This window comes from Budorcas taxicolor, chromosome 4 (genome assembly GCF_023091745.1).
Source record: "Budorcas taxicolor isolate Tak-1 chromosome 4, Takin1.1, whole genome shotgun sequence".
In the NCBI taxonomy this organism is placed as follows: Eukaryota; Metazoa; Chordata; class Mammalia; order Artiodactyla; family Bovidae; genus Budorcas; species Budorcas taxicolor.
In genome coordinates, this window is record NC_068913.1 from 68347928 (window position 1) to 68370756 (window position 22829).

The following is a 22829-nucleotide window of genomic DNA, read 5'->3' on the forward strand; positions in this document are numbered from 1 at the left end:
CTAGACTTCCCCGGTGACTCAGATGGTAAAGAATCTGCTGCAATACAGGAGACCCGGGTTCAATCCCTGGGCTGGGAAGATCCCCTGGTGAAGGGAATAGCAACCCACTCTAGTACTCTTGCCTGGAGAGTTCCATGGACAGAGGGGCCTGGCAGGCTATAGTCCACGGGGTCTCGAAGAGTCGGACATGACTGAGTGACTAACACAAATACAAAAAGCATACAATTTATTCTAGGATGAATACTAAAACAAGGAACCAGTAAAGAGAACCAGCACAAGATCTACACACACACAAAAGCAGAAAGGAAAAGTGGGGAAAGGAACAGGACGAAGGATAGATGGGAGATGAAAAACGTAAGAAAATACACTGCTGTGAACAGTTGAAAACAGTGACAAGGCATAAAACAATTAACTGAAGGAATTTTATAAGACTAGCCATGAGAAAGACTCAATTTATACTGTATATTGTTTTTACATTTTTATACTTTTTGAAGTATGTATCTTGGGCATTGCTTCCCAGGTGGCTCAACGGTAAAGAATCCACCTGCCAATCCAGGAGACATAGGAGACACAGGTTTGATTCCTGGGTCAGAAAGATCCCTGGAGGAGGGCATGGCAACTCACTCTGATAAACCTGTCTGGAAAATTCCATGGACATCAGATTGCAAAAGAGTCAGACACGACTGAGCACATATATGCACACATTTTGGGCATTACTACCCACTGCAAAAACTAATTTAAAAAAGAAAGTTTTGGATTGCTTCCTTTACTTGGGACAATTGTGGAGAAGTATTTTTTTTAATGTTTTGCATTATCTTAGGAGACCCCTCTACATCTAAAAGGTAAATACAAATGAATAAACAAATAAAGAAAAACATAAATTTGTCTTGACCATTTGGTCTAAGTGAGCTGAATCCGCAAAGAACAGTACTGCGAGCCGTGGGCTTTGCTGGCCAGGTCCTGCATGCAGACCTCCAGGAAAGCTGTACCCACTCCTACAGCCAGTCACTAATGTCAAAGTCACTGACCGAGTGGGCTCAGAAGACAATTAAGAATAGAGTAAAATAATTTTCCTCAATCTAATCCATAAACCCTAAGGTTTAATTCTTCTGTTAATACATGGTTATTATACAATGAGGAACAGTTCTAAAACATGATTGCCCATTAGGGATGAATCGTTTTTGAGTTGATTCCATTTGTAACTAGTCATTCGTGTAACTAGTCATTCATTAAATGGGAATAAACAAGAGAGCACCATAATTGGGAGGGGGGCACAGGTCTGCAAAGACAGTAGGTGGCTTTCTTTCTCCTTTCCCCAAATAATGCACTCCTAGACCTTACAGATAGGTATCCAGACCCATCATTCTTCAGCATTCATAACTTACACAGACAACATCAAAATGACTACAGGTCAACCACCATTACTTAAAACTCACTGACCATCCATGACCACCAGGAATGCACAACATCAGGCATAAACCCAGATTTGATTTAGCCTTCTTCCTTATACGAGTCTGCAGGTGAATTTCTAAAACCTTAGGGCATACAAATTTGGGTGAAAACCAGAAAAAAAGTCATGCACCATCTGTTAAAATGCAGGAAAAAATGTTCACTTGCTTGTCCTGTTTTAGGCAGTTATCTCACCTGTTTGTGAAGCTTCTTTATTCTTCCTCTGAAATACTGGGGAGCAACATGATGAACAAAAATATTTCATTCAAAAGTTGAGAAGAATATTAGAACAAAAAACAGCTCTAAGGAATACAGCAGACTTAAAATCTATTTCTGCATCATTAAAAGGAAATACAACTACATCTCTGGTCTGTTTCCTCGGTTCTACCATATGAGAAGAAAAAATGTCTCCTCTTCTACTAGGGTCATAATTATTTATGTCAGACACATAGCAAAGGGGCCAGAGTTTTTTTTTCACTCTGTTTATTGACTGGGCAGATGTGGTTGATGATTTCACACTGATGTACCTGGCTGGGAGAGCTCTTTGTTAAACAATTCATTTAAAAAAAATAGCTCACATGTACAAAGCAGATTTCCTGTGTTATTCCTGTGTATAAGCAGATTCTGATTGTTGTTTACATAATTATCTTTCATCCCCCCCAAGTAACTCTGTATGACAGATACTAATCCCCATTGCACAGATAAGGAGACAAAGGCTCAAAGATGTAAAGCCATAGCCCAAGATCAAATAGTTGGAACTTGACATAGCCACATTCAACCAAGTGAACTGCCCCGAAGCGTGTGCACTCTCCACTACTTCACCCGGCTTCTGACAAGCACCTCACCCTTTGCACAGTCAAAGCAGAAAGCACTTACTGAGCTTCTTCCATATGTTAGGCACTATGATAGCCACTGAGTGAAACCAGAAACATGAATATCAGGTAATTAATGACTAGTTGATGAAAAAATAAATCTATAGATACATGGCTCCTATCTAGGAATGATAGCTCATAATACTTGCAGCTGCTGTTTAGTTGCTAAGTCACGTGCAACTCTTTTACGACCCCGCGGACTGCAGCCCACCAGGCTCCTCCCTCCACGGGATTTCCCAGGCAAGAGCACTGGAGTGGGGTGCCATTTCCTTCTCCAGGGGATCTTCCCAACCCAGGGATCGAATCAGGTCTCCTGCATTGGCAGGCAGATTCTTTACCACTGAGCCACTTGGGAAGCCCTGTAATACTTACGTATTGAAAGCTACTATGTGCCAGGCACTTCGCTAGAAAGGCAGAAAAAAGGGGGAAAAAAGAGGTAACAATAAAGCATATGGTAGATCAGATCAGATCAGATCAGTCGCTCAGTCGTGTCCGACTCTTTGCGACCCCATGAATCGCAGCACACCAGGCCTCCCTGTCCACCACCAACTCCCGGAGTTCACTCAGACTCGCGTCCATCGAGTCGGTGATGCCATCCAGCCATCTCATCCTCTGTCGTCCCCTTCTCCTCCTGCCCCCAATCCCTCCCAGCATCAGAGTCTTTTCCAATGAGTCAACTCTTCACATGAGGTGGCCAAAGTACTGGAGTTTCAGCTTTAGCATCATTCCTTCCAAAGAACACCCAGGACTGATCTCCTTTAGAATGGACTGGTTGGATCTCCTTGCAGTCCAAGGGTATATAAAAGGCACAAAATAAATTCCAATATATCAGTAATCATAATAATTATAAACAGATTATTAGCTTCTCCTACTAAAGGACAAAGATATTCAAATTGATTTTAAAATTAACTGTATCTCCTTTACAAGGAACACAGCTAAAACAAAGTGATTTTAAAACTTTCAAAATAAAACAATGAAAACAATACTCAAGTAGACACTAAAAACTGGTACAGAACCCTCATACTTTGCTGCTGAAAATGTAAAATGGAGCAGCCACTTTGGAAGTGTTTGTAAGTTCCTCACAACATTAAACAGAATTATCATAAGATTAGCAACTGCACTCCAACGTATCTCCAAGAGAAATGAAAACATTTGCCTACACAAAAACTTATACATGAAAGTTTATAATAGCATTGCTTAATATAGCCAAAGTGTAGAAACAGCCCAACCATCGATCAGCTTATGAGTGGATAAACAAAATGTAGTATGGCTGTGCTATTATTCAGCAACAGAAAGGAATGAAGTACCGATACAAGCTATAGCATGGATAAATGCAAAAGACATCATGCTAAGAAGTCAGTCATATACTGTATGATTCCATTCATATGAAATTTCAGAATGGGTAAATAAAAAAAAATAAAAAATAGATTAGCAGTTGTCAGGGCTGAGGAGAGGGGTATGGGAAGCGGCATCTAATGGGTTTCTTTTGGGGATGATAAAAATGTTCTGGAATGAAGATGATGGTGCTAGTTGTGTGACTGTGTGAATATTTTAACAACCACTGAACTGAATACTTTAAAAGACTGAATTTTATGGTATATGAATTACATTGTAATAAGGCTGCTTTTTAAAGTCGTGCAGCATGATTAATATCAGGCAAAACAGAATCCAGGGCAAAAACATATTAATAGAAACAGAAAGTGTTCTGGAAATATAAATGAAAAGATAATTAATTGCTTCCATGGCTTATGGACCATGAAAAGCACAAGAAACCTCTGAGACAGGTCTTTGGTGACTAAAGGGAGTGGGGAGGGGATGAGCAAAGCTTTGCCACATAAGCATGTACGGGGTGTGTAGCAAACAGTCCCAAAGAGCATGGTGCTCACAGAGCTAGGTTGTTCAGGAGTCTGAAGTTTATTTTCTTTTAACTTTTTAAAAAAGGAGACATGTAAGATGCAGCGTGTTTTACACACAGCACCCTAGGGGGCATTGTGGAAAATGAATTATAAGGAGAAGAAGTATCAAGTAGGTAGATCAATCTGGGGATGCACACAAGGCAAGGATGGATATTTATTTGAATTAGAGTAACTGCAGTGGGATAGAGCCTAGGAGGATAAAAATTTGGATGTCTGGGATGGGTGGGGGGAGAAGGAAGAGCCTAGGATAACCCCACAGCTCCTTGCCGAGACAATCCGGTATTAATTAAGGAAGGCAGGAACAAATGTGTGGGTGTTGGGGGTGGTGCACAGGTGGGAAGCGAGTTTAATTTGAAGCATATGAGGTCCTTTTGGCAAATGGAAATTTGGATCTGAAATTTAGAAAAGAAGCAAGGCTGGTAACAGAGATTTAGGAATCTACATAAGGCAGCTGGGTGTGTTTCATTCTCTAATGTTAATTGCATGAAAAACTAAAAACGTGTAACATTTTAAATTACTGAGTCACCTTTTGTAGTTTCTATTAAGTCAAGGACATAATTAGACAGGCTAATAATGGAAGTTACGTCAAGTGGTTGATAGTTCTAGTTGCCTACTCAATAACCATTTCCTCTTCCTCCTTAGAGCAACTGCCCTAGCTGGAGGGGAGTGGGAGTAGCAGCTGCAGTTTACCTAGCTGAAACCATTTGATTTTAGATTTTACATTTTAGAGCAGCACTGTGACACCATTCTGGCCAATGAGATGTAGCCAGAAGTAGCTGGGGAGGCCATCACTTTCTATATAAAAAAGCAAAGCCTCCCTAATAGAAGGGCCCTCACTCTTTCGGTATTTATACCTTTCCTTTCTTCTTGCCTGAGGCTTCCCTGGTGGCTCAGACGGTTGTAATACAAGAGACCCAGGTTCAATCCCTGGGTCGGGAAGTTCCCCTGGAGAAGGAAATGGCCACCCACTAACTATAGTATTCATGACTGGAGAGTTCCACGGACAGAGGAATCTGGCGGGCTAGAGTCCATGGGCCGCAAAGAGTTGGACACGACTGAGCGACTAACACACACTTTCTTCTTGCCTAAAGATGTAGGCCTAGAGATACGGCAGCCGTATTGTCACCATGAAGCAACTAGATTTCAGATGATGTCCTATATGGTGAGGACAGTGAAGCAGGAAGATGGAAACAGGCTGCTTCTCTGATAGCACTGTTTGAGCTCCATCTTCAGCCAAGACTGCAGCCATGAAATTAAAAGATGCTTGCTTCTTGGAAGGAAAGTTATGACCAACCTAGACAGCACATTAAAAAGCAGAGACATTACTTTGCAAACCAAGGTCCATCTAGTCAAAGCTACGGTTTTCCCAGCAGTCACGTATGGATGTGAGAGTTGGACAATAAAGAAAGCTGACTGCCGAAGAACTGAAGCTTTTGAACTGTGGTGTTGGAGAAGACTCTTGAGAGTCCCTTGGACAGCAGGGAGAGCCAACCAGTCCATCCTAAAGAAAATCAGTCCTGAATATTCATTGGAAGGACTGATGCAGAAGCTGAAATTCCAACACTTTGACCACCTGATGCGAAGAACTGACTCACTGGAAAAGACCCTGATGCTGGGAAAGATTGAAGGCGGGAGGAGAAGGGGACGACAGAGGATGAGATGGTTGGATGGCATCACTGGATCAATGGATATGAGTCTGAGTAAACTCTGGGAGTTGGTGATGGACAGGCAGGCCTGGCATGCTGCAGTCCACGGGGTCGCAAACAGTCGGATACGACTGAGAAACTGAACTGAACTGATCAGCCCTGGACTGCAATTCTTGGGAGTCTATTTCTACAAGACACACTTGTATCTGTTTAAGCCAGATTCTCATGTGTGCATTGCTTTTTGTTTTGTTTGTTTTGGCACCTGAATGTAATCCTAACTGATAAAATTATATTTGGGCTAATATATACATTACATATATATAAAACACGAGGCTAAAAAGACATGTCCATTATTTCAAGTACTAAAAAAGAAGTTTTAAAATCAAATATCATTTATTCTTACTACCAAGAGGTACTAAGTGTCTTAAGGGGCCTAAAAAATAGTACAGAGCACTGGATATTTATTTTTCAACAGTAGCTAAAGGGAGATTATGGGATTGCCAGTATTAAGAAAATTCATGAACACATCTATTAATGAGTATACATGTATGATGACACCTTTGGACTTTTTCTGGATAAAGTAAACTGATCTGGCTCATTTATATAGCTTCTATCAGAACCAATGTCCTTAAAGATAGGACTGCTCACCTGATTCTCACAATAACTATAATGTTTGGAAGAAAGAATCTTTCTACTCTCCCAGGAACTCAGTAAGCACACCTAAGGAAACAGTATATCCTCCAACCACTGTACTCTGGCCCTTCACAGAAGAGCTTCTATAGGTTTGTGCTCTGGGAGTATGTCTCCAGAACTGCAGTCAGTAACATTCTAGGAAACACTTATTATTACCTTCCACCACAAAATTTCCATTGTCTTCATGGCAGGAACCATGTTGAAGACTTAGGTCTCTATGGCAACAGAGACTGCTTTGAGGACTCGCCAGGAGAAAGCCATCCCAAGTTCCAGGACCAGGAAAAGCTGTGTAACTGATCTCTTTTTATCTCATGGTCACTGTGGATCAGGTAACTATTTGTGTTTCCCTCTTTGTTTTGGCTACTGGGAAGCTCTGACAAATTTTTAATTTCATCTCCAGAAACTACACCAAACATTAAACTCATCTCCAGAAATTACCTGCACCTTATAACATAATGTTGTTCACTAAACTATCTCTAATTTTATCTTTTTCAAAATAAGTTTACTTATTGAGTCTCGGCTCTGCTGGGTCTTCCTTGTTGTGTGGGCTTTTCTCTAGTTGCAAGGACTTCTCATTGCAGTGGCTTCTCCGTGAGCTCTAGGGCACGTGGGCTCAGTAGTTGCGGCTCCTGGGCTCCAGAGCACAGGCTCAGTAGTTGGGGCACATGGAATTAGTTGCTCCACGGCATGTGGAATCTTCCTGCATCAGGGATCGAACCCATGTTTCCTGCATTCTTGGGTGGATTCTTTACCACTGAGCCACCAGGGAAGCCCCCTTCTAATTTTATGTTGCTTTTTAATCTGTGTGTTCTCTTTACCGCTGTTTCATTATCTATTAATCTTTTGTTGTTAACTCCTCTAATGCTTTATGGAACAAAGAGCATTTCGGGCAAAATTTTTTTAAAATATCAGATGATAATGATGATGGAGAAATAACTCCAGAAAGAATGAAGGGTTGGAGCCAAAGCAAAAACAATACCCAGCTGTGGATGTGACTGGTGATAGAAGCAAGGTCCGATGCTGTTAAGAGCAATATTGCATAGGAACGTGGAATGTCAGGTCCGTGAATCAAGGCAAGTTGGAAGTGGTCAAACAGGAGATGGAAAGAGTGAACATCAACATTCTAGGAATCAGTGAACTAAAATGGACTGGAATGGGTGAATTTAACTCAGATGACCATTATATCTACTACTGCGGGCAAGAATCCCTCAGAAGAAATGGAGTAGCCATCATGGTCAACAGAAGAGTCTGAAATGCAGTACTTGGATGCAATCTCAAAAACGACAGAATGATTTCTGTTCATTTCCAAGGCAAACCATTCAACATCACAGTAATCCAAGTCTATGTCCCAACCAGTAATGCTGAAGAAGCTGAAGTTGAATGGTTCTATGAAGACCTACAAGACCTTTTAGAACTAACACCCAAAAAAGATGTCCTTTTCATTATAGGGGACTGGAATGCAAAAGTAGGCAGTCAAGAAACACCTGGCGTAACAGGCAAATTTGGCCTTGGAATACGGAATGAAGCAGGGCAAAGACTAATAGAGTTTTGCCAAGAAAATGCACTGGTCATAGCAAACACCATCTTCTAACAACACAAGAGAAGACTCTACACATGGACATCACCAGATGGTCAACACCGAAATCAGATTGATTATATTCTCTGCAGTAAAAGATGGAGAAGCTCTATACAGTCAACAAAAACAAGACCAGGAGCTGACTGTGACTCAGATCATGAACTCCTTATTACCAAATTCAGACTGAAATTGAAGAAAACAGGGAAAACTGCTAGACCATTCAGGTATGACCTCAATCAAATCCCTTATGAATATACACTGGAAGTGAGAAATAGATTTAAGGGCCTAGATCTGATAGATAGAGTGCCTGATGAACTATAGAATGAGGTTTGTGACACTGTACAGGAAACAGGGATCAAGACCATCCCCATGGAAAAGAAATGCAAGAAAGCAAAATGGCTGTCTGGGGAAGCCTTACAAATAGCTGTGAAAAGAAGAGAGGAGAAAAGCCAAGGAGAAAAGGAAAGATATAAGCATCTGAATGCAGAGTTCCAAAGAATAGCAAGAAGAGATAAGAAAGCCTTCTTCAGCGATCAGTGCAAAGAAATAGAGGAAAAGAACAGAATGGGGAAGACTAGAGATCTCTTCAAGAAAATTAGAGATACCAAGGGAATATTTCATGCAAAGATGGGCTCAATAAAGGACAGAAATGGTCTGGACCTAACAGAAGCAGAAGATATTAAGAAGAGATGGCAAGAATACACAGAACTGTACAAAAAGGATCTTCACGACCCAGATAATCATGATGGTGTGAGCACTCATCTAGAGCCAGACATCTTGGAATGTGAAGTCAAGTGGGCCTTAGAAAGCATCACTACAAACAAAGCTAGTGGAGGTGATGGAATTCCAGTTGAGCTATTTCAAATCCTGAAAGATGATGCTGTGAAAGTGCTGCACTCAGTATGCCAAGAAATTTGGAAAACTCAGCAGTGGCCACAGGACTGGAAAAGGTCAGTTTTCATCCCAATCCCAAAGAAAGGCAATGCCAAAGAATGCTCAAACTACCACACAGTTGCACTCATCTCACATGCTAGTAAAGTAATGCTCAAAATTCTCCAAGCCAGGCTTCAGCAATACATGAACCGTGAACTCCTTGATGTTCAAGCTGGTTTTAGAAAAGACAGGGGAACCAGAGTTCAAATTGCCAACATCCGCTGGATCATGGAAAAAGCAAGAGAGTTCCAGAAAAACATCTATTTCTGCTTTATTGACTATGCCAAAGCCTTTGACTGTGTGGATCACAATAAGCTCTGGAAAACTCTGAAAGAGATGGGAATACCAGACCACCTAACCTGCCTCTTGAGAAATCTGTATGCAGGCCAAGAAGCAACAGTTAGAACTGGACATGGAACAACAGACTGGTTCCAAATAGGAAAAGGAGTACGTCAAGGCTGTATATTGTCACCCTGCTTCTTTAACTTATATGCAGAGTACATCATGAGAAACACTGGACTGGAAGAAACACAAGCTGGAATCAAGACTGCTGGGAGAAATATCAATAACCTCAGATATGCAGATGACACCACCCTTATGGCAGAAAGTGTAGAGCAACTAAAAAGCCTCTTGATGAAAGTGAAAGAGGAGAGTGAAAAAGTTGGCTTAAAGCTCAACATTCAGAAAACGAAGATCATGGCATCCGGTCCCATCACTCCATGGGAAATAGATGGGGAAACAGTGGAAACAGTGTCAGGCTTTATATTTTGGGGCTCCAAAATCACTGCAGATGGTGATTGCAGCCATGAAATTAAAAGATGCTTACTCCTTGGAAGAAAAGTTATGACCAACCTAGATAGCATATTCAAAAGCAGAGACATTACTTTGCCGACTAAGGTCCATCTAGTCAAGGCTATGGTTTTGCCAGTAGTCATGTATGGATGTGAGAGTTGGACTGTGAAGAAGGCTGAGCGCCGAAGAATTGATGCTTTTGAAGTGTGGTGTTGGAGAAGACTCTTGAGAGTCCCTTGGACTGCAAGGAGATCCAGCCAGTCCATTCTGAAGGAGATCAGCCCTGGGATTTCTTTGGAAGGAATGATGCTAAAGCTGAAACTCCAGTACTGTGGCCACCTCATGTGAAGAGTTGACTCATTGGAGAAGACTTTGATGCTGGGAGGGATTGGGGGTAGGAGGAGAAGGGGACGACCGAGAATGAGATGGCTGGATGGCATCACTGACTCCAATGACGTGAGTCTGAATGAACTCCGGGAGTTGGTGATGGACAGGGAGGCCTGGCGTGCTGCGATTCATGGGGTCGCAAAGAGTCGGACACGACTGAGCGACTGAACTGAACTGAATGCTTTATGGAACAAAGAGCATTTTAGGGAAAATTTTTTAAAAATATCAGATGATAATGATGATGATAATAATAATAGCTAGTTTATTGACTGTTGCTATGAACCAAGTGCTGTCTTAGGCTTAACTTGAGTCATTTACCCTAAATAGGAGATAAGTAGTATTATTACTATGTCCACTTTACAGATGAAAAAACAGACACAGAAAGGTGAAGTAATTTGTCCAATGTCATATAACCAAGTGATGAGTGCAAGATTCAAACCCAGGTATTCTGAATCACAAACACTTTACAAAAGAAGAAATAATAATATTTAATTTCTAAAAGAAGCGGAGGCATTCTGATCTTACAGGCTGAGCTTAACATCCTTCAGCTTTAAAGGAGAAGTCAATTGTACACTCATGCCTGATGATCCATCTTTACAGAGAGGAATGAGACGTTAAAAGTCAAAAGGGCAGTTAATCCAAATTGGCTTTTGGTCTTTAAATATGAATATATCCATTCATTCACTCACTCATTCACTATTCATCACCTGCCACCAATGATGCAGGTGCTGGGAAGAGATGAAGCAGACATAGTTCCTGCCCTCCAGGAGTGCAGGTGCAATAAAGGAGAGTCAGACAGGTAAAGGGCATCCTGGACTATGAGCTGGCTGATAGAACCAGAGCAGGGCGTGGCATGATCATTCCCAGAGCGGTTTAGCTCTTGGCGCCTGTATCCATCTGATAATGGGAGTGCAAGAGAGCTCAGTCGCTCAGTTGGGTCCAACTCTTTGTGACCCCATAGATTGCAGCTCACCAGGCTCCTCTGTCCATGGGATTTTCCAGGCAAGAATACTGGAGTGGGTTTCCATTTTCTCCTTCAGGGGATCGTCCTGACTCAGGGATTGAACCGATGTCTCCTACGTTTCCTTAATTTCCTGCATTAGCAGGTGGAGTCTTTACCACTGGGAAGCCTGATAATGGGACTAGAAAGAATCAGCTCCCTTACAGGGCCATTGGATTGATTTCATATGTAGAAAGCTCTTAGCCTAGCCAGGCACAAAAGCCTCCAGTACAAGGCAGCCTTTAGCTCTTAAGGCATAATGGATGGCAGCCTGGGCATCTTGCTCCGACACACACCTGCACTCACTTGGACACAAGTTCTCACAAGCTCTCTACTGCCCCCTCCTAGCTACTCCCCAGCACCGAAAGGCTTACAGTCCACAGACAGGCCTGGTACTTCCTTTCTGCATGCTGCCATCTCACACTCAGTGTCTTGCTGAAGTACATCGCCCACGCAGGATGAATATTCCTTCAAGATGCACTTGAAAATCTTTCACAGTGTCTGGCCCACATAATGCTCCCCTAGCATTTTTGCCACATTTGCTCTGATTCACTTGTCTCTTTGGCACTTCAGTAAGGCAGTTCACCACACGATTCCCCTGCTGCAAAATGGATCGGGTTCCTGCTTGGGCAGGTCTAAGGAAAGACCCAACTAGAATTGCAAAGGGGAAGTTTCAAGTGCACTCTTGGCTGAAGTCAGTGAGAAAACATATGTGCTGCACCTGCTCGGCATCAGCTGAGAATTGTCTGTCTCTTCGGTTTTGTGCCATGGCTAAATAAGAAGCAATTAATCACTTTCTCACCAACCCTAACTCATATTTAATAGTTCCCTCTCAAAGTCTGTTTTGTCATGCTCTCAGCAGAGTCAGTCAAACACTACGATTCCCTTCTAAATATTCCCGCAGCCAGATGGCAGGAACACTAACTGTGCCATGGCAAAACTCGCCTAAAGATAACTTCGTGATGCATAATCACGCTGGATGGCACTCGGCAAAGCAGATTCATCCAGATACCTCTTTAGCTGCCCGACTTAATCCAGCTTCTCCAAACCAAAACTTTCCAGTTCCAAAAGCAAGACACATTCAACACTGCAATGTGGTACTTGCTGTAAGACGAACACGATTCTGCTCCTCTGGGTTCTGCATTTTAGGCAGACGTATAAAATCACTAGAAGAACACATTTGAGGATACGTTTCTCAAGATCGTTCTCTAGATAAAATGTTCCTGTACCCTCAAGTTTCAAATATTTCCATACCAAGTGTAAGTATGTTTATAACACGTTTGCTGGAAAACAAATTTCCGTCCTTCTGCTGAGTTACTTTTGTGGGTATTTTTTTTTAAAAAACTTAAGCATTAACAAACATATATTTATAAATTCTAGACTGTAAGGAAGTTGACTGTTCTTCCCTAGTGAAAATCCTACATGTTTTTTTCTAGAGTGAATTATGTTTTGGTTTTCAGATCTTTTCTAGGTTGTATTGTTTATTCTTTATGTGTATTTAACTGACTTTCAAAATCACAACCTGTACTTTATGATTTCTGAACAATAAATCCTGAAAACAGTGTTGCCAGGCTAGCCCAGCTGGCTTCTCCTGTTCCTAAAACTGTATGTTCTTAGATACACACACACTTCCTCCATCCCGTCTGCTGCTGGCTAGCTTCAGTTGGTGACATGATCTCACACTCACAATTATATGAAAACAACAGCAACTTCTGGAAAGGAACCAAAAGAGGGCACAGTGGGAAGCCAGCCTTCAAGTGTCTGTCACCCTGATAGCTCTGCCCTGATTCAAGTGGCTGAAAATTGCCTATCTGTGGTTGCATGTATAGAATTCGAGATCTGTGTACCCAGGTTCTCGACCCTCCACTCCCCTGAGTAAGGTATTTAACCTCTGTGACCTTTTATCTTCTGCTCCATAAAAAAGACACAATAACAATATTGCCCTTAAAGAACTGAGTCATATGAGGTCGTTCATGTAAAGGCATTTGGTAAGGCACTCTGCAGTCTGTATTTCATTTCCCATCATGGCTAAACTTTCTTTGCTCCCTGTCCCTTTTATTATTATTATTATTCATTAATTTTTCTGATTTAGTTGTGGTTTTTAAATGTATCTCTAAAATGCATTAGCTGGAAAACTACACCAGTCTGTGTGCTACCACAGTAGTGGATTTTTAGCATTAAATTCTTATTTATTTTTTATTGAGGTAAAACATAAGTGCATAAGTCAAGAGCTTCCCTGGTGGCTCAGATGGTAAAGAATCTGCTTGCAATGTAGGAGACCCAGGTTCAATCCCTGGCTTGGGAAGATCCCCTGAAGAAAGGCATGGCAGCCCACTCCAGTATTCTTGCCTGGAGAATTCCACGGACAGAGGAGCTTGGCGGGCTGCAGTCCATGGGGTCGCAGAGTACAGCACGACTGAGTGGTTTTCACTTTTCATAAGTTAAGTGCATAAATCTCACAGAAATAATTTTACAAATATCTAAATGTGTACCCCTGTGTTATCACTACTTAGGTCAAGGTGGGGAGCATTTCCAGCACCTCTGAAACCTCCATCCCCATTATCAGGCCCAAAGGCCGCCCCTCATTTATGCTTCATCCCCATGGATAGCTTTGCTAAAGTTAAAAAAAAAAGTTTTTTTTTTTTCAGGGAAGGCTGGAGTCCCTGCGATAATGACTATTGCTGACTACATCAAATGTACGACCAATCTTCCCTCTAACGAGATAAAAGATTCTGGAAAGGAGGAGAGAGGCACAAACTTTCTAAGTCATACAGTCATACAGTCAACAAAGCCCTCATTTTGCAGCCAGTGACCCCCGAGCTCGAAGAGGCAAGTGATAGCCCATCGTCCCGCTACAGAGTAACTTTCTTTCCAAATGGAGCCCATCACAAAGCACTCCGAGCTTCGAGCTTCGGGGATACGGATGCTATCCGCGAATCCCAAAGCATCAGGACGGCTCCCCCAGCCTCTCCCTACAGAACTTCTTTCCAGGGAGCAGAGCCCACTGGGGCCCCACGCGGCCCCCGCTCCCGTCTCAGGCACACCCACGCGGCTGGCAAGCCATGCTCAGAAGGCTCTGTTCCTGAGAGCCTGTGCCCGCTGCCCACGGGGACAGGGCTGGGCTCCCCGTGCGCCACCCCCCACCCGGAGATCCGGAGTAGCCTCTTCTCCTGCCCTGCTCCCCCATCCCCGCTCCTTCTCGCCTCCGGTGTGTATTGAGGGAGGGTGCAATAGACTCTGCCACCTTCTCCCTGGTTCCTCCAAAGGAGAGTTTAAAACCCATGTGTGGACAAACCTAAATCGCTGCAGCACACACTACTGACTTCAGGGGCTTGGAGATGAGCACTGGGAAGGGAGTCTGGAGACTAAAGGAGTCACCACGAGCTGAGTGACCTTGCGCGAGTCACTTCCCATCTCCGAGATTGGCTTCCTCATCCGGGGCTTCTATCAATATATCCCCAAGCCACCTTCAGTTCGGCAATTTCCTAGTTACTCTTTACTCATCCCGGCTCATCCCGCCATAGCCCCTTCCCCAGCGAGACCCCAGCCTTTTGTTCCGGGGGTGAAGCGGGGAAGCGAGGAAGGAGAGCTTGGCGACCAGGCCGGGGCGGCCTTGGCGCCTGGGGCCGCTCCCTGGAGAGTCGGGTCGGGGGAAGACAACCAGGCAACCCCGGGGTGACTTCCTTCCCTCCGCGGTCCCGTTACAGCCCGGCCCGGGAGTCACCGGGCGGCGGGCAGCGAGCGAGGGGCTCCAGGGCAGCGCCGCGCCGCGGGCGGGGAGCCCCGGACACGAGCATGCGCGCAGCACCCCCGGCCCCGCCGGGGGTTCACTCCGCGCCGGGACCGGCCCGAGCGCCCGCCGCGACAGCTTATCTCCTCTCCCTCCGGCGCCGCCCCGGGCACGCGCGCGGAGCCGCTACCTGCAGCCAGCCGTGCGGAGGACAGGACAGGACTCGTCTCTGGCCGGCTTCCCGCCGCCGCCGCCGCCTCTAGGATCCGGGCTCGGCCCCGCAGCACCCGTGCTGCAGGCGGCGTCGCTGCGGCCGCGCTGCACCGGGTGTTGAGCTCGGTGCGCGTCGCTCCCTCCCGGCCGCCAGCTCTGGGGCTGCCGGGACGCGGAGGCGGGGCCGCCGCCCCCACCTGCTCCGCTGGCTCCTGCCCTGAAGTCGCCGCCGCCCAGCGCGCAGGGACGCGGCCCGGGCAGGCGGGGTCGCTCTGGAACCCGGGAGGCGGGTCCCAGCCACCCGGCGCGCCTCTCCCTGTAGGAGTTCCAAGTCTAAGCTGGGGAGAGAGTGGGCCCCAAGGCTGGAGTTCCCCAGATACGAGCGACACCCGGCCCAGTACCGCCAGACTGCGGACATTCCACTCCTTTATCAGTTTATTCCAAAATATTTTGAACCTCTCCTGTGGTCCAGGCGGCGTCATAAGCAGTGGGGACAAAAGAGAGAACAAGATCATCTTGTTCCCGGAGTTCACGGTCTAGAAAGGGAAACAACTAATGGACAGAGATATACTGCAGAACCGAGAGGAAGTGGTCTCAGAGGGGTCCCTGATCCAGACTTGGGGGCTTAGGGGACGTCTCCTCGAGATGCCGATGGCTAAGAGAGTTGAAGGATGAGCATGAAGTGGCCGGCTGGAGTGACCTGGGGAGGTGGATTGACCCAGGTGGAGCCGACTGTGTTTGCAAACTGAAATGTTTGAGGAGCCGAAAGAACTTGGGATGACAAGTAAAACCCTTGTCACACTTGACTTCAGGCCCCTGGGAAGACACAGAAAGTTTGTGTCTGAGGCGGGGTGCTTGATTGGTTGGTGGGCACTTAAAGTCTCCCACGTCCTGTGCTTTTCTGCTAGTGGAGGAACTAAGAGACTCAGGGACCATTCACTGCGCTGCCTCTGAACATCTATGAACCAGGCACTCTGCCGGGTCCTTGAATGTGCTGCTGAAGGAGACAGAAAGGAGCTACTAGTCTGGAGTGGAGGCGAGACCTGTACTCAGCGCTGTGTCAACGCTTGGATCAGGTGCATGGGAACAAAGGTGAGACAGCAGTTAATGCTGGGAGGGAGGAGGATCTCACAGGGATGACAGCTTGTCTACAGGTTCAGATTCTGTAGCAGCTGCTGTCAAAGTATGTTCCCCAAGCAGTCGCTAACTAGTTTCTTAATTACTAGTGTTTACAGGCTGACAAATGTGTAGGCTTATATTTAGAGCAAGGATAAATAATTCACTTCTCATGCCTTCCCTGTGTTGTCAAGAACAACTTCCCTGTGTTTGATTTAGGTGAAGAAGATGTAGGAAGTGGAAGCCAATAGGTACTTGCTTCCCACCTGTTTGTCTTGTGTGATTCCTATCTTTCCTGCTTTAGAACCATAATAAATGGGCAAGAAGACATGTCCATGAGCCCAGAATTCCTACTAGGTCTTCTGCTGAGTGGTCCAAGTGGTAGCTAGTCAAATTCAAAGGCTGTTATCTTAAAGGGTAGGTATGGCTTGGATTAAATAATTATCGGAAAATTATTGGAAAGGGTGGGGAAATTGTGAGTGAGGAAAATATTTGGAAAGTGGGAACATTTGGGCTGAAAGCTTCAGGTACCCAATGTTTCCCATCCATGTAAAGTGACTGTGCCATTGGTGTCTTGTTTTAATGGACATTAGGGAAAGATTCATTCCCCCCTGGTTCCACCATAACTACAGTCATAACTACAGTACATAACTACAGGAGAGCACTAGCTATGCCAGGTGGATGAAACAGGCATACCTCAGAGATATTGCAAGTTCAGTTCATGAACACTGCAGTAAAGCCAGTATTGCAATAAAATGAATCACGTGAACTTTTGGTTTCCAACATATAAAAATTATGTTTATACTATACTATACTTTATTAAGTATGCAATAGCATTATATCTGAAAAAGCACACAGCTTACTTTAAAATAACGTTATTGCAAAAGAATTGCTAAACATCATCTGATAATGCAAGGATGCCAAACCATAAATCTGTAAAAAATGCAATGTCTTTGCAGTGAGTCACCTGCCCAGTAGCCAAACCACTCTCCCCTTCCAGAAATTAACATTACTGAGGATTATGATTGTGGTCTAAGACTACTGGGACAGTCCCATTCCTGATTTTCCAGTCTTTCTTGCAGCTAAGGAAGTCATTGACCGAGTTCTGGCAAATGAAAGAAGGTGTTGAGTGGGGGTCGTTGAGAAATCTTTTGCTGACTCTGGCCTTCTGTCCCCCATGTTCCTGATGCCAAAATGAGATGGCTAGTAATGCTGCAACTAGAATACAACATGGGCATGTTGTAATCAAGAGAATGAACATGAGGCCAAAAAAGCCAATATAATCAGGATGTCCCAGGATGACAGAGTGAAAAATAGGGTCAGTGTGTATGATACTGCTGGGCATTCAAATGAAATCCAGCAACAGCCCTTCTCTGAGCATTTTATTATGTGAGAAAAATAGTCCCTGAGACTAAGTTTTCTTTTCCTTGTGGCCAAATGTATTTCTGACTGATACTATGGCCTGGAAAAGGACAGACATCTCTTTTCCGGCTCACCGAATGCCTGCAATAACTCACCTTTCACACCTTCTACTTGTAAACTTATATTTATATCTGCCATGACTTACTGAGCTCTTTAGGAGAACAGCATTATAGAAATCATAAACGTTTTGTACCTATATCCACATCATTTCGTCAAGTATTTATACAGCAGCTATTAGATGGTGATAATGTACTGTTTCTGGAAATGCTAAAATGGATTCACAGCTCTTCCTCCAGGGAGCTAACAGCTTCAGTTCAGTCAGTCAGTCAGTTCAGTCGCTCAGTCCTGTCCGACTCTTTGCGACCCCGTGAATCGCAGCACGCCAGGCCTCCCTGTCCACCACCAACTCCCGGAGTTCACTCAGACTCATGTCCATCGAGTCGGTGATGCCATCCAGCCATCTCATCCTCGGTCGTCCCCTTTGCCTCCTGCCCCCAATACCTCCCAGCATCAGAGTCTTTTCCAATGAGTCAACTCTTCTCATAAGGTATCCAAAGTACTGGAGCTTCAGCTTTAGCATCATTCCTTCCAAAGAACACCCAGGGTTGATCTCCTTCAGAATGGACTGGTTGGATCTCCTTGCAGTCCAAGAGACTCTCAAGAGTCTTCTCCAACACCACAGTTCAAAAGCATCAATTCTTCGGCGCTCAGCCTTCTTCACAGTCCAACTCTCACATTCATACATGACCACAGGAAAAACCATAGCCTTGACTAGACGGACCTTGGTTGGCACAGTCATGTCTCTGCTTTTGAATATGCTCTCTAGGTTGGTCATAACTTTCCTTCCAAAGAGTAAGCGTCTTTTAATTTCGTGGCTGCAGTGACCATCAGCAGTGATTTTGGAGCTCAAAAAAAATAAAGTCTGACACTGTTTCCACTGTTTCCCCATCTATTTCCCATGAAGTGATGGGACCGGATGCCATGATCTTTGTTTTCTGAATGTTGAGCTTTAAGCCAACCTTTCACTCTCCTCTTTCACTTTCATCAAGAGGCTTTTTAGTTCCTCTTCACTTTCTGCCATAAGGGTGGTGTCATCTGCATATCTGAGGTTCTTGATACTTCTCCTGGCAATCTTGATTCCAGCTTGTGCTTCTTCCAGCCCAGCATTTCTCATGATGTACTCTGCATATAAGTTAAATAAGCTAACGGCTTAGTGGAGGATATAAGCTCGTAAATTGACTTTAATAGTTCCTTGGATAGAGGTAATACAGAAGAAATGATGAATACTGCCTGATGGGAGGGAAAGGGAGATAGTAATAGCTGAGCTGGGCTTCCATGAATGAACTGGAGTGTCCCATCAGAAACCAGGGAAAGGAAACCATTTCAGGAAAGAGAAAGTCTGAAAGAGCTTGGTGGACCAGGAGCCTCAAATACCCCATGTCTGAAATTGAATGCATTTTAAACCTGACCCATTCTTGGTTTTGCCCATCTCCCCATCCATCCAGCCCAACCACCTGGCAACTCCTTAGCTTGCTTTCTTTTGTAGTACATCTCCTTGCTGAATCTCAGCTCTTGGCCCCATCTGGTTCTGCCCTTCTGCACCAATACCACCTGATATCAGAGCCTACTGCCTCTCTCCAGGACCTCCACAGTAGCTGGTCGTTCTTCAACATCTTGCTTCTCTCTGCCAAACCAGTCTTCATAGTGGCCAGAGATGGTCTTGAAACTCGAAGCTGATCTTCCTGCTATCTGTAATTTAGTGATTTTGCTTTGCTCTGATGATAACTGAGCATGTAAGCACAGCACTGATGATAACAGAGATCCTGAGCTTTATCTGAAGGCACTCACACTCTCCAACACAATTTGCTCAGCCCTCTCCCTCAGTCTTTTTACTCCAGTCATGTTAGCCTGCTTTCAGATCCTTGAACCGGTAAAGTTCTTTATTGTCACAAGCCCTTTGCACATGCTTTTCCATCTTTGAAGAAAACATTCCCCAAATGAACTTCTCTTCATTTTTCAGATCTCATCTAAACTCAGCCATCACCTACCACTGTAAGAACTCATAATCCCATGTAACTCTCTGTTGCATCATTTATGCAGATGTAATGATGCCATTATTGATTCAATGATTAACATCAGTCTCCCAGACCAGACCATGGTATCTGTGACCTCAGAAACTATCTCAGTTCCCACCGTATCCTTATTTCACAGCACCGAGACTAGAACATAGTAAGCATGTATTTGTTGAGTTATGAAAGAAATAAACCAATGAGGGTTGGAGTCTTGAACTGTGTATTTGAGAGTCTATATATATTTTAAAACTTTTAATATCAACTTTACTAAGAAGTAATTTATATATGCTAAAATACACTCATTTTAAAAGCCAACAAATATGTACCCTGATGTAACCACTACCCTTATCAACATATAGACTATTTCAAATACCCAAAAAAGTTCCCTTAGGCCCCCTTTGCAGCCAGTCCCTACCCCCAGTCCCAGGAAACCACAGAACTACTAATATTGATTAGTTTTGTCTTTCTTTTCTAGAGCTTTGTATATTGAACATACATGATATATTCTTTTGTGTCTGACTTTTTTCTTTGCTCAGCATAATATATTTGACCTTCATCTGTGTGTGATTTGTTCCTATTTATTGCTGGTTAGTATTTCACTGTACTGTGGATATGCCAGTATTTGTTTATCCATTCACCTGTTGGTGGACATTTGGGTCAATTTCAGTTTTAGAATGTTACAAATAAGTTGGCTTTGAATGTTTATAAGTCTTTTGTAGATAAATGTTTTTACTTCTTTTGGGTAAATAATGAAGAGTATAGTTTTAAGAATCATAAACATTTAAAGATAAAACCTTTGAACCACAATGAAAAACTACTTCACACCCGATACCATAATTTGTAAAAAAGTAAAACAGCAAGATATGGAGAAATTGGAACCCTCATACATTGGTGGTAGGAATGTAAAATGGTGCAGGTCCTGTGGAAAACAGTTTGATGTTTCCTCAAAAAGTGCAACATGGAATTACCATAGGATCAAGAAATTCCAGTTCTAGGCATATACTGAAAAGAGTGGAACACAGGAGTTCAAATAAAACTTGTACCTGAATGTTCATAGCAGCATGATCCACAATAGCCAAAGGGTGTAAACAACCCAAATGTCCATCAACAGATGAACAGGTAAACAAAAGGCCATATATCCATATAATGGAATATTATTTGACAGTGAAAAGAAATGAAATACTGATAGATACTACAATATAAACGAGCCTTGAAAATATTAGGCTAAGTGAAAAAAGCAGATACGAAAGACCACATACTGTTTAATTCCATTTATGTGAAAGATCCAGAATAGGCAAATCCATGGAAACAGAAAGCAGGTTAGTGGTTTCCAGAGTTTGATGAGAGGGGTGAACAGGGTATAACTGCTTAGTGTGACCAGGGTTTCCATCTAGGGGATAAATATGTTCTGGAACCAAATAGTTGTAATGATTGTGCAATTATGAATGTACTTAATGTACTTAATGCCCTTAATGCCACTGAATGCTATACTTTAACATGATTAAAAGAGTAAATTTTATGCTATGTATATTTCACCACAATAATAATGATGATAATGATAAGATACAACTTTAGAGAGTGTGAAGGTCTTGGGCAGTGGTTCCCATCTCTGTAAAGCCCCTGCTTCACCACCCCATGCATCACAAGCCCTGTTTGGCTGAGAGAGGGGCTACCTGTCGGGTAGAATTCAGCCAAGAGTCTTCCGTGCAAGTTTCTGCACAGGGAGGAGGCTCCACCTTGGTGAGAGTAAGAGTTGAAAGGCATCACATTCCATTGCTTAACATCAGGCTGGGGCTGACTCCTGCAGGTGCCTAGATGGCTGAGAAAGGGCTTCATGAGCACAGCGCATGAAAAAGAGCAGGCAGTTCTATTTAAACAGCAACACTGTTCCAAAGAGTGACCAAGGGAAAACAGTTCACTACCTGTGGCTGCAGTTGAATCCCTTCATGCTGCCTCCCCAGATTCCACTGTTCTTCCAGAATGTGCTGCAAACACCAAAAGGTTGAAGTCTACCTTCTTTGCTTCTGGAGTAAAAAGAGAGGAAGGTAGAGACCCATGGTGAACACAGGGTTTTACTAAATAGGCAGAGAAAGAGGAGGTGGAGGGAGAGAAGGGCAAGAGAGAGGAAAGAGCCTGGAGAGAAGGGGGTGCCGAAATCAAGGAGAGCCAAGACATGGCTGAGAGTGCCGTGCTGCACAGAGGTCCCACACAAGGGCCAAGAAGTGTGACGATGGGAGAGCCTCAGTTACCCTAGCAATTACAATTTCGGCGCAGCAGGACAAGCAGAGCCTGAGTTAGTGGGTGGAAGGATAAGAAGTGGCTGAGGGAGTGTGGACCATACACTCTCTTGAGTGTACACTGTTTTTTCAAAAACTTTGACCAAGAAGAGGAGAGAGAGAAATAATTAAATACTGAAGAGAAGAAAGAATTCAGGGAGAGTAGAGACTCTATCATATTGTAGGTTAAGAGAAAAGACTCAACAGAGAAAAGGGTTTCAAGATTTAGGAAAGCGTGGGAGTTGAAAATGGAAGACGGATTTTTCTGAAATACCTTTGTAGATCCATTCTTTAAGAAACTGAGAAAGGATTTGCTGTACAATAATTTCACAAAGTTTTCAAAACCTTTCATTCTTCTAAGTAAATAATATAAAGCAGTATTAAAAAACTTTGATCTTGGAGACAAAAGATGTGGATTCAAGCTATTATCAACTAGCTGTGTGGTGTTCACTAGTTCAATAGCTTATTAGATCTTCAAAATCTTAATTCTTTCATCTACGAAAGCGGCCAGTAGTTTCTGCCATGTCTCAGAGTTGTTATCTAATACCAAGTGGTGAATCCCATGAAATTCATAAAAGCATTTTGTTGTACTCCTAGGACCACAGAAAGCTGAAGGACTTTACCTGTTTTTCTGTACTGTATTTTAAATTAATCTGCAGTCACTGGAAATACCAACTAAAAGATAATTATTTAAAATGAGAAATGTTACTGATAACCGTTCTCATCTTTAAAACTT

At 43.6% G+C, this 22829-nt stretch overlaps 1 protein-coding gene across 2 annotated transcripts in view; it reads right to left on the reverse strand.

Annotated features, from left to right (window-relative positions):
• WIPF3 (WAS/WASL interacting protein family member 3) overlaps positions 1–15344 on the reverse strand; it is an 82109-nt gene extending 66765 nt beyond the window's left edge. Inside the window, exon 1 of one of the 2 annotated variants that reach the window (XM_052638528.1) lies at positions 15185–15344. The gene's annotated coding sequence lies outside the window, so the exon portion shown is untranslated. Of the gene's footprint in view, positions 1–1644; positions 1777–15184 lie in introns of those variants that run through there. The other variant, XM_052638529.1, reaches the window with a different exon arrangement.
• Positions 15345–22829: the final 7485 nt, after the last annotated feature.